Consider the following 11,172-nt stretch of genomic DNA (forward strand, 5'->3'; position numbering starts at 1 on the left):
TCTCATGCCTATGCTGATTCAACAAATCAACAAGCATGTGCCCATGATGCTATAGAGATAACATTTAGGAATGAATGTGTCTGTCAAGATGCAGAGGCAGAGAAGTTCTCTGTGATTCAGAGAGCAATTTCCAGACTGGGCTTGCCAGGGTCTGCACCCTGGGTGTACGTCGGTCTACTCTGCAACCCTGGCCTATTGCCTCATCCCTTGTGTCTCAGTGTTCTATCTATAAATGATGCAATACAGGATATCTAATTTATGAGATATTCAGAGAAAATCTGACTCAAAGAAGCTCCAGAAAAATTATCAGTGAGGTAATTAAAAGAGAGGCAGGGGCTGAGAAAGGAGTAAAGATGAGAAATTAAAAGCAGCTTGATTAGCAAACGAAGAATTGGACTGGGCTTAAATTCCAACTCTGATTCTCCGCATCCATGGAACTGATAATAGGCATGTCATGCTGCTGATATGAGAAAGATATAAGAAATCATTCATGAGACTGGGGACTAAGTTGGTCCATGGAGTGCTTCCCTTGAAAGCATGAGAACCTGAGTTTGATCCCCTAAAATAAGAAGGGGTAGTGTGGTGGTACATGCCTTATTTCCAGTACTTGAAGAGTGGAGACAGGCAGATCCCTGGAGCTGATGGGCCCATTAGTCTAGCCTGTCTGTTAGTCCCACATCAAGGAGAAACCTTGTCTGCAAAAGGTCAGGGGTACCCAAGGAAGAGCATCTAAAGTTTCCCTCTGGCCTCCACATGCATGTACACACACGTGAACCTGTACACACAAACATGCACATACACAAAAGAAGAAATTATGACATCACTTACTGGCAGATACTAAATGTATGCAATTTTCTTCCCCTTCTTGACAAGCCCAAATGAAACAGTGGATACTCAAAAATCTCGGTTGCCAAAGTGTCAGGCCATGAGCGCAGTATCTGTTCCATAAATTCAAGGCCGTCTTGCATATATTTGTGAAGCAGCCTTAGGTCTCCTCTGGCATCACCCTCTTTTCCTCTCAGCGTTCTTTCTCAATCCAGGAGCAATGACTTCCTGCCTCCACAAAGCAGTGTCTGTTGAATAGTCTCAAGTAAGTAGTAATTCTTAGGTATTAAGTAATAATGACAAAAGGTTATGAAAACCAAGGTGCTAGAATAAGGAGCCAAAATCCAAAGGGCGGGGTAAGAAACTCATGGAGTCTCTTGGACACTGTAATTCAAGTGATTACATTTTAATACGACTTTTTGGATTCAGAGTTGTCCTAACCTTTTACTTTTTCCCATGTAATCTGGCTGGATAGCTTGAGGGCTCTGTAGTCTGCACGCTCCTTCCTTTTCTGGCCCATGACAATTCTCACACACTTGCTCTTCTCTCATGGCCTCACTAGCCCTAGTCCCTCATGAGTAGATTCTGTTCTTCACTACTTAGGTCTCCAATCCATTTGGGGACTCTCATGCCTTGAGCAGACAGGAGGACTAGATGTGGGTCAGAGTTCTTTCCTTCCCCCTTTCCGTTCACCACATACTCATTAAATGCCCACACAGATTCTAGTTACAGTGTAAACTTTCAAGATTCTCAGTACTTTCCATTTCTACGTAAGAGCAATGTCCACAGGTTTCTGAACTTAAATTTCATTCAAGTATTTGTTTTCAAACCCATAAGGAAATAGAAAGTAAAACCCACACTGTTTTCAAAGAATGTCTCAAAGTTTCCTAGTGATTCTCTTCCAGCAATATCCCATCCTTTGTATCTGAGGGAATGCAAATAAGATTATATTTGATTTACCTTAAGCAAAATTTTTGAAGGCAAGAAAAGTGGATTAATAAAAAGATCCACCATACTCCTTTCCCCTCTTGATGGAGAGAGGAGTTTCAAAGGGGAAAGGGTGGGGAGGGAGGGAGTTACCATGGGTTATTGTCTACAGTGATGGAAGCTGTCAATTAAAAAAATAAAAATAAAATAAATAAAAAGATCCAGCATTACAATATTCATTCAGTTCAGCCTGTAACTAGCTACTTGACACATCCTGGAATGTTGCTGGATGATGTCCGGGTTACGTTCAGAATGAACCGTACTTCCTGAGGGATCAGACCTTTGGCATGTATGCCTAGTACTGGGTTACACCGGATTGTATGCAAATTACCTGTTTAGATCATCCATCTCTCTTCACTAGGCATTGAGCTATTCCAAGGCAGGAATGTGACTGAAGTATTTTTGTGGTTCTCAAATCTATTGTCCTCTGTTCTATCCTCTCAAGTCAGTTTAAATGCAAATTTCATTTCCCAGAACCTACCTAAAGCATTATTAAACAGCAGAAACTTTTCCTGGCATTTAAATCATGAATGCTCCATCAAACCTTTAAATGTCCTCCATCAGATATGGGTTTTCTTAAAATCTTCCTGTCTGCCTTGGCAATCATGTCATTTACAGGTCTTTCCAGGCTCAAAGTTCTCCCCAAAGAGCAAACACCTTTTTCCTGAACAAAGACATTGTCTGCTTTGCAAACCATGTGCCCATAGGAGCCACTTCTCACCTCACAGGAAGGATTTCCTTTTTCCTGCATCAGCTCCAATGAGGTAAAGGCCTGCCTATTTCCTTCTTTCCAAACCTTTAATTCCCTCTCATTGTGCTAGCCTCTTTTTTTGGTTTTGTTTTTGATATTTTTACTATTTTTTTTATTAATTGGTTTTGTACTAAGTGAATACAGTCAATTCGGTACCATTGTTAGGCTCATCCATATCCTACCTCCTCCCCCTGGCCCCTCCTTGTTCAGGTATATGGGCCATGCAGTATGGAGTTAGCCCACAATTATGGGTGGGATAAATGTCTCTGCATATCATGACCCAACATGCAGCTCTGACATTCTTTCCACCCACTCTTCCCCCAAATTTACCTGAGCCAGGTTGGGTTCATTTTTGGTCTGCTTCAGTGATAAGGTGTTGGGGGTCTCTGGGTCTCTGGATCTCTGATTTGGAAGGAGTTGATTTTTCTCTGTGTTGATCTCCTTCACCCTTGTGCTGGTACCTGGTTCACCAAGAAAACAGCACCCTTACTTGTTTCGCCAATTTTTCTTAGTTTCAGCTGGGGCCCTTTTGAGGTATGATGGGGTGGCTCTCTCCTTAGGATCTACATCTATCTGAAAAAGAGAAGCAGATTCTCCAACAGAGAGTAAGTTAGCACCAGACAAATGAGATAACCCTTACTTTTTTATAGAGAATTTAATAGGTGTAGGCCCTCTTGTAGCCCATGATTGGTGGTAGCTTGTTAATGGAGAGTGGGCTTATGTTTGGATATGGTTCTGACTTGTTTACCAGCTCCAGCTATGGGTTCCGTACCACTGAGGGATCAGTTAGCCAAATCAAGAGCAGCTGGTTTCCCACCATGACTGTGTGCCACTTTGTACTTGTGTGGACATCACGACAGGTTATTTGCTGCTAAGTAGATTAGACCATGAGTTGCTTGGACAGATATTGGTCATTTTCCCCCAGTCGCCCATGTAGCACCTTCTAACACTAGACATGCTGACTGTCTAGGGACTGACTCTATTCCAGCTTCCAGCCATACCATTCCATTTTGTGTGTCAACCACATAAGGTGTCTTCAGCAGTAGGGTCTTACCACTAACCTTTGGTGGGTCATCAAGAACTCTGACAGAAATCAGTCTTTCTTTTAGGAAACCTTGTAGGTCTCTCTGATCAAAAGCTCACTGTGGATGATAGCCATATGCTGGTACTGGGAGATACAGGTCAGTGCCCACTAAGAAAAGGAAGAAAAAAGATAACTAATATAAAATAGTTAGAAGATTGAGAGAGAGAGAGAGAGATGCTGTAGAAGATTAAGGAAGTCTTCATCATACTCTCTCCAGTGTCTTGTGGCTCAGGTGTTCGCTCTCAGGGCCTGGTGAAGGTTCAGCCATTTGGTCTGCCTTTTAGGATGTAGAATTTTATGGTACCATTGCCATTTGGGTCTAGATTTGTGTTTCCCACCACCCCCCCCCCCCCGTTATCCTCCCTTCCCTCCCCACCCATCCTATTGTCTAGATCATGAGATGCTTTCTGGGTATGTAAGGCATCTTGGGTAGATTCAGGTTAGGTGCTTTAGATGAGTGAGACTATGTGGTGAATTTTTTTTCTGTGATTGAGTAAGTTCACTGATCATTCTCTGTGTTAGCCTCTTTCTTGCCCTCAAGCCCACCCTCACTGTTGCTAAACTGGGGTGCAGTCAGGACACCAATGAGATTTGCTGTTGCTAGATTTGATTTGTTATCCCTAAAATCATCAGGCACATAAAAGTACATTGAATATATATGTGGAATCAAATCACAGTTAGAACACAAGCTTTCTTAATAAAAAACAAGTACAAAACATTCCAAGATGAATGTCAAAATAACATTAGTGACAACAAAGGTCAAAGTGGTCTTCTAATTGGGGATGACATTTTTGCCATGGAAAGTTTTTTTTTTTTTAATAGCTTATTTATTTATTTAAGAGAGAGAGGCAAATAGTGAAAGAAAGAGAGGGTGAGAAGGAGAATGGGACTCCAGGGCCTCTAGCCACTGTAAACAAACTCCAGACTCATGGTTTACCTTGTGCATCTGGCTCACATTTGTATTAGGGAATCAAAACCTGGGGTCCTTAGGCTTCATAAGCAGGTGCTTTAACTGCTAAGCCATCTCTCCGGCTCCAGAAGTAAATGAATATTAAGTGACCTATGTCAATAGGAAATAATGTGTCTTGAAAAATTTTCTATCGCATCAACATAATTCTTATTAAAAGTTTTCTTTGCATGTGTATGTATGCCTGTTCATATGTGTGTGGGCACACGTGTTGTACAGGTACATGTGCACATGTGCTATGTATGATATGTGTGGAGGCCAGAGGTGGAGGTTAAGTGTCTTCCTTAATTGTTGTCCACCTTTTTTTTTTTTTTTTTTTTTTTTTCCAGTCTGGGTCTCACTGAATGTGGAGCTCACAGATCTGACTAGACTAGTTAGCCAACATGCCCCATGCCGGGGTGACAGGTGCTGGCTGGCTGCTACATGGCTGTCAACAATCTGAATTCAGGTCTTAATGCCTGTGTAGTAAACACTTTACCAGCTGAGCCATCTCCCCAGCCTTTAAATCTCTTTTTAGTCATGTGAGCACTTTATCTTTTTATAAAATATCAGTAAAAACATTTGGTTTACAGCTCTCAAATTGTTAGTAAAATTGAGTTTAGAGCAATTGAAACATGGAAGTAGATTATTGCCCACTCGCATTAAGTTTGAATTACAAAATGCCTTTATGGAGAAATATATTTTTCCTATTTCCTATTGCTCAGCAGCTTCTAACTAGGGCAATAAAGTTTTGTTCCATGCAGAAACATGAGTAAAATGTCTGTGTGAAAATATAAATGTTTATAATCAAAACATGAACTACTGTATTGCAAATAGGGTTCCTGAGTTTGGGAAATTTCCTCTCATATTTAAGCCTCATTTTTTAAAAATAATTTTTATTTATTTATATTCACAAGCAGAGAGAGAGAGAGAGAGAGAATGAGAGAAAGGGAGAGAGACTGTCTGCACTAGGGCTTCCTGCCATTGCAAATGAATTCCAGACTTCACGTGTCTTTACATGGGCTCTAAGGAACCAATCTCAGGCCATGAGGCTTTGAAACAAGTGTCTTTAACTACTGAGCCAGCTTTCTAGTCCATAAACATCATTATTTCTTTCATTTTATTTATTTTCCTTCTTTATTTATTTGAGACAGAAGGAGAGAGAGAGGAGCAGATAGAGAGAGAATGGCTGCACCAGGGCCTCTAGCCAGTGCAAACAAACTTTAGACTCATGCATCACCTTGTGTATCTGCCTTACGTACTGAGGTGGTTTGATTCAGGTGTCCCTCATAAACTTAGGTGGCCTGAATGCTAGATCCCAGCTGATGGCAATTTGGGGACTAAAGCCTCCTGGGGGCAGTGTATTGTTGGGGTGTGCTTATGGGTGTTACAGCCAGCTTCTTCTTGCCAGTGTTTGGCACACTCTTTTCTTGGTATTGTCCACCTGATGTTTGCCAGGAGGTGATGTCCACCCATTGTTCATGTCATCATTTTCCCCTCCCATCATGGAGCTTCCCCTAAGATAAAGTAAACCCTATTTTCCCAGTGGGTGTTTTCTGCTGGCAATGTGAACCTGATTGTAACACGTGTGTACTGGAGAATTGAATCTGGGTCCTTTGGCTTTGCAGGCAAGCACCTTAGCCACTAACCAGCCCAAACATAATTATTTATTTTTTAATATTTTATTTATTTATTTATTTATTAAAGATAGATAGAGATAGGGAGAGAAAAAGAGAGAAAAATGGGCACACCAGGGCCTCTAGCCACTACAAATGAACTCCAGACACATGTGCCACAATGTGCATCTGGCTATGTGAGTACTGGGGAATTATTCTGGATCCTTAGTCTTCATAGGTAAGCACCTTAACCAGTAAGCAATCTCTCCTGCCCCATCATTATTTATTAATAGAAAATTTATAGTCATGTAGTAAGCTGTTTATAATCAATCTAAGGTAAATTTCACTTTTACTTCTGTGTCAATGATTGCTTTCTCATATCTCCACTCAAAATCAGTTATTTCTTCCTTCTGGTTCAGTGTAGTTGTTTATGTAGCATTACTTTTCCTCCTGCCACATCTCTGTACCATTGCCTCTGCTTCCCCAGATACCCACACACCCAGACGTACACATACCTCAGGGAAGAGAATATAGAAGAGCCACTTTTGTAGGTGGTCAAGGCTCATAAAGGAATGAGTAAAATTTCATTTACCTGGAAATACCTACACCCCGTGCATCATCCTCTCACTTACAAATTCCAAGTTTAAATCAAACCAAATCTCAGGCTGTCTGGATTCCAAATCTTCTCCTTCCCCTTCCCCTTCTCCTTCTCCTCCTCCTCCAACTTGTTCTTCTACTTCTTTTGATAAATCTTGTACTCTTGGGTCAAAGAAAAGTAAGCCTTTCATTTTGTAAAGGGACTCAAGGCTTCTTGGACATCGAATGTCTTTTACAAAGTACCATTTTGTTGAGTGCAAAAGAATAAGAAACAGCTGGGTTACATTTCCTTTGAAATGCACACTTAGTTAAAATTAAAGACCCAAAAATTTAAGAAGTACTAGAGAAAAACACTTTTTGGTTTTGCCAAGATCCAAACCATTTAAGAAAAGGAAGGGATAAGACCGAGGAAAGAATAGTCCTAAATGTACTTGCCAACCCAGCCCCCACCCCCCTTCTGTGGCACTGAACTTCATTAGGTCCACAATGAAATGGCACAAGAAGCAGGATTGGTTTGAGCAGGTTCTGGAACCAGTTATGGGTCTGGTAAGCATGAAGTGCTCTAACAAGCATTTCCCTGATCCCTTCTACCCTGAGAATAGCTGCAGTTATCGTTTGTTTTATTACCAGTTTCTTCCTGATAGAGAGAAGATTTCTAAACGGAGATATTGGATTTAAGTTAAAAAAAAAAAAACAACCTACATTCTAGTTGTTTAAGTCCCTGGAAACTTGTTTGTACTACAAATAGGAAATAAATAATAAAAATGTTTCCAAGGAATGAGAACTTGCTAGCTCCCGCCAACTTGCTTTCATCACACAACAGAAAAACACAAAGTCAATCTTGCCCATGAATTATAGGTAAAATAAGCCCATATGTAGTGGTGTTGACTCCAATTCAATTTAACAAACTGTTCAGCACCTACACTGCTTGACTCATCGAACATGTTGCTGTAAGAAGAACTTAAGAAGGCAGCTAGGAGCTCAGAAATGGCTGGAAGGAAGAAGAGGGGGAACTAAAACCAAAAGACAAAATAAAATCAAAATTAACCCATTTATTAACACAGAAATTGGTTTATTTAATTCAAGAATTCTCAAGATACAAAACTTCATGGAATCATATTAAATCTGTATTAAAAGCCTTGTATACAATGTATCACGTTTTATTCTAAGTAGGCAGTGTTTCAGAATGGCTGAATTTGAAGTGATTGTGTTTTATTTGACAATCTCCTTTTAAAATTTCCAGAACTAATCTAGCTAGCAAAGAAAACATTATCTTGGAATCATACATGTGTGAAGCAGAAAGTTACCTGCCTCATAGCAGTGCTGACAACATTGATAAAAGTTAATCTGAACTTGAATTTTTCATGTTTTGTGATTTCCTTTCTTACTTGTCTACTATGCTTCTGTATTTATCCACTGGGTATAGGAAAGCAGATCAGATATGTCAATTAACACTAAAGTGATATTAGTTTTTGTATTCCTGAAAGTCTTTTTTTTTTTTTCAAGGTAAGGTTTCATTCTAATTTAGGCTGACCTGGAAATCACTATGTAGTCTCAGGGTGGCCTTGAACTCGTGGTGATCCTCCTACCTCTAATTCCTGAATGCTAGAATTAAAGGCATGCACCACCATGCTCAACTATCTTTGATTCTTTTTTAACAAAACTTTTTTTCTATATTTTATTTATTTATGAGAAGGCAAGGAGTGAATGGGCATGCCAGGGCATCCAGCCACTGCAGACAAACTCCAGACATATGTGCCCCCTAGTACATCTGGTTTATGTGCGTACTGGGAAGCAAACCTAGGTCTTTGGGCTTTGCAGGGTAAGGATCTTCACCACTAAGCCATCTCTCCAACCCTGAATGGGTTTTTTTTTGTTTGTTTGTTTTGTTTTTTTTGAGACCGGATTTTACTCTGTAACCCAGGTTGGCTTCAAGCTCACTCTTCCTGTCTTTGCCTTCCAAGTTCTAGGATTGCAGGTATGTGCCACAAAGCCAGGCTCTTGTACATACATTTACATAGGTTATACTCTTGTGCCCCTCACCCAGACCCCACTTCCCATCCACTCGCCTTTACAAGGGTTATTGGTGTTCACTATAGGGTAATTATGGCTTCTGTCAGTCTTGAAGGGCTGTGCCTCAGGATATTTATGCCCACCCAGTGACTCCTACAATCTTTTCTTACTCTCTTCCACAATAGTCTCTGATCCTTGGTGGGCATTAGCAGCTTGCTTTTAGTGTTGAGTTCCCTGTGGCCTCTGTGTATCTGTTAGGAGTCTGTTTCGAAACTCACCTGCATGTTTGCTGTGATTTGCCTGGAGGCGGTTGTCAGCCTAGCATTGGTAATTTCTTCTGGAATCAGGTAAATGTGTTAGAGGTGGTGTATCAAAGCAGTTGGCTGTCTTTCCTTGTCAAACTAATGGATCTTGGGTCTTCCCAGTATTCTCTGTCATCTGTAAAATAAAATATGCTTGGCTTATACTTTTTTTTTTATTTTTTTTATTTTTAGAGCGACAGACACAGAGAGAAAGACAGATAGAGGGAGAGAGAGAGAATGGGCGCACCAGGGCTTCCAGTCTCTGCAAACGAGCTCCAGGCGCATGCGCCCCCTTGTGCATCTGGCTAACGTGGGACCTGGGGAACCGAGCCTCGAACCGGGGTCCTTAGGCTTCACAGGCAAGCGCTTAACCACTAAGCCATCTCTCCAGCCCTTGGCTTATATTTTTAAAGAAGTTACTTGTGAGAGGATTTAAAGAATCTTGAAGGATTATTTCCCTTCAAGATTTGGAAGTCAGAAAGGTAGGAGTTACAAAGAGAAGGGTCCAGGGTGGCAAAAGATAGATAGCATGGCTGGAGAGATGGCTTAGCATTTAAGGTATTTGCCTGCAAAGCCAAAGGCCCAGCTTTGATTCTCCAGGACCTATCTAAGCCAGATGCACAAGGTGGCACATGTGTCTGGAATTCATTTACATTGGTTGAAGGCCCTGGTACACCCGTTCTTTTTCTCTGTCTGCCTCTCTCTCTCTCCCTCTCTTCCCCCCCCCCAGAAATAAAATAAAATAAAAATTCAGAAAATGTTTAAAAAAATAGATAGCAGTCTGTCAGCATCAGGTACTCAATTGTCTGAAGAAGATAGAAAAAGTAGGAGTTGAAGAGAAGACAGAAAACTAATGAGTTTCCAAAAGCAGGGTCCAGAAGAAATGCTACAGTGCACAGTGGGACAGCTCATAGGCTTCCTAGTCGGATCCATGACTAGGGCCCTTGGGCAGAGCCTAAGGCAGAATTGGGCTCAGAAACAAGAGCACCAGGTTCTCAGAGCTACATCATGTTTGTGAAGCCATCACAGAACAGAGAACCTAGAACAAATGAAGAAATTCTTTCAACCAACTCTGGAACCTATTAACTCTTTAGTTTCAATCATGAAACCAGTGTCAAAAAGAAGAGCAAAGGTGAAACACTGACAAGAAGCCATGTCTGGAGCTGTCAGGCATGTGTCTGTGTAATAGTAACAGAAATTGACCAAGGATGAAAGGGAGGCTGTGCCTGATGGGCAGAGGTAGCATCTGTCTCATGGACACTGAACTTTGGGGGCTGTGGTGGTTTGATTCAGGTGTCCCCCATAAACTTAGGTGTTGTGAATGCTAGCTTCCCAGCTGATGGATATTTGGGAATTAATGCCTCCTGGAGGGAGTGTATTGTTGGGGGCGGGCTTACCGGCTTTATAGCCAGTTTCCCCATGCCAGTGTTTGGCACACCCTCCTGTTGCTATTGTCCACCTTATGTTGGCCAGGGAGTGAGGTCCACCCTCTGCTTATGCCTTCTTTTCCCCCTGCCATTGTGGAGCTTCCCCTCGAGCCTGTAAGCCAAAATAAACCTCTTTTTCCCAGAAGCTGCTCTTGGTTGTGTGATTTCTACTAGCAATGCGAACCGGACTGCAACAGGGGCATTCATGAATATTAACTTATATAGTATTCCTTTTCTTCCTTTCAGCAAAGGTTTCTGCTTTCCAGCTCCCAGAAGGGCAATGGATAACCAAAACCTCAACTTCAAAAGTTTATACAGAGGGATTTACCTATTTCCTAAAGGAGGGCAACTCAGCATCCCAATAGGATAAAATTTTCTTTTATTTTTGTCCAAGTATGAAACTTGATAATAAAGTCATAGAAAATAAATTCCTGGGTAAATTTAGGATGGTGAAAGCATTAAGATTAGTACTATCTTAAAACCTCAGAAACACTGGAGATAATTATCTATTTATTTGTAGAGAGAATGAGTCAGCATGCCAGGGTCTCTTGCAAGCACACTCACTCTTGCAAGCGCGTGCCACTTTGTGTATCTGGCTTTATGTGGGTACTGGGGAATTGAACA

The sequence above is a fragment of the Jaculus jaculus genome, chromosome 1 (assembly GCF_020740685.1).
Source record: "Jaculus jaculus isolate mJacJac1 chromosome 1, mJacJac1.mat.Y.cur, whole genome shotgun sequence".
Lineage (NCBI taxonomy): Eukaryota > Metazoa > Chordata > Mammalia > Rodentia > Dipodidae > Jaculus > Jaculus jaculus.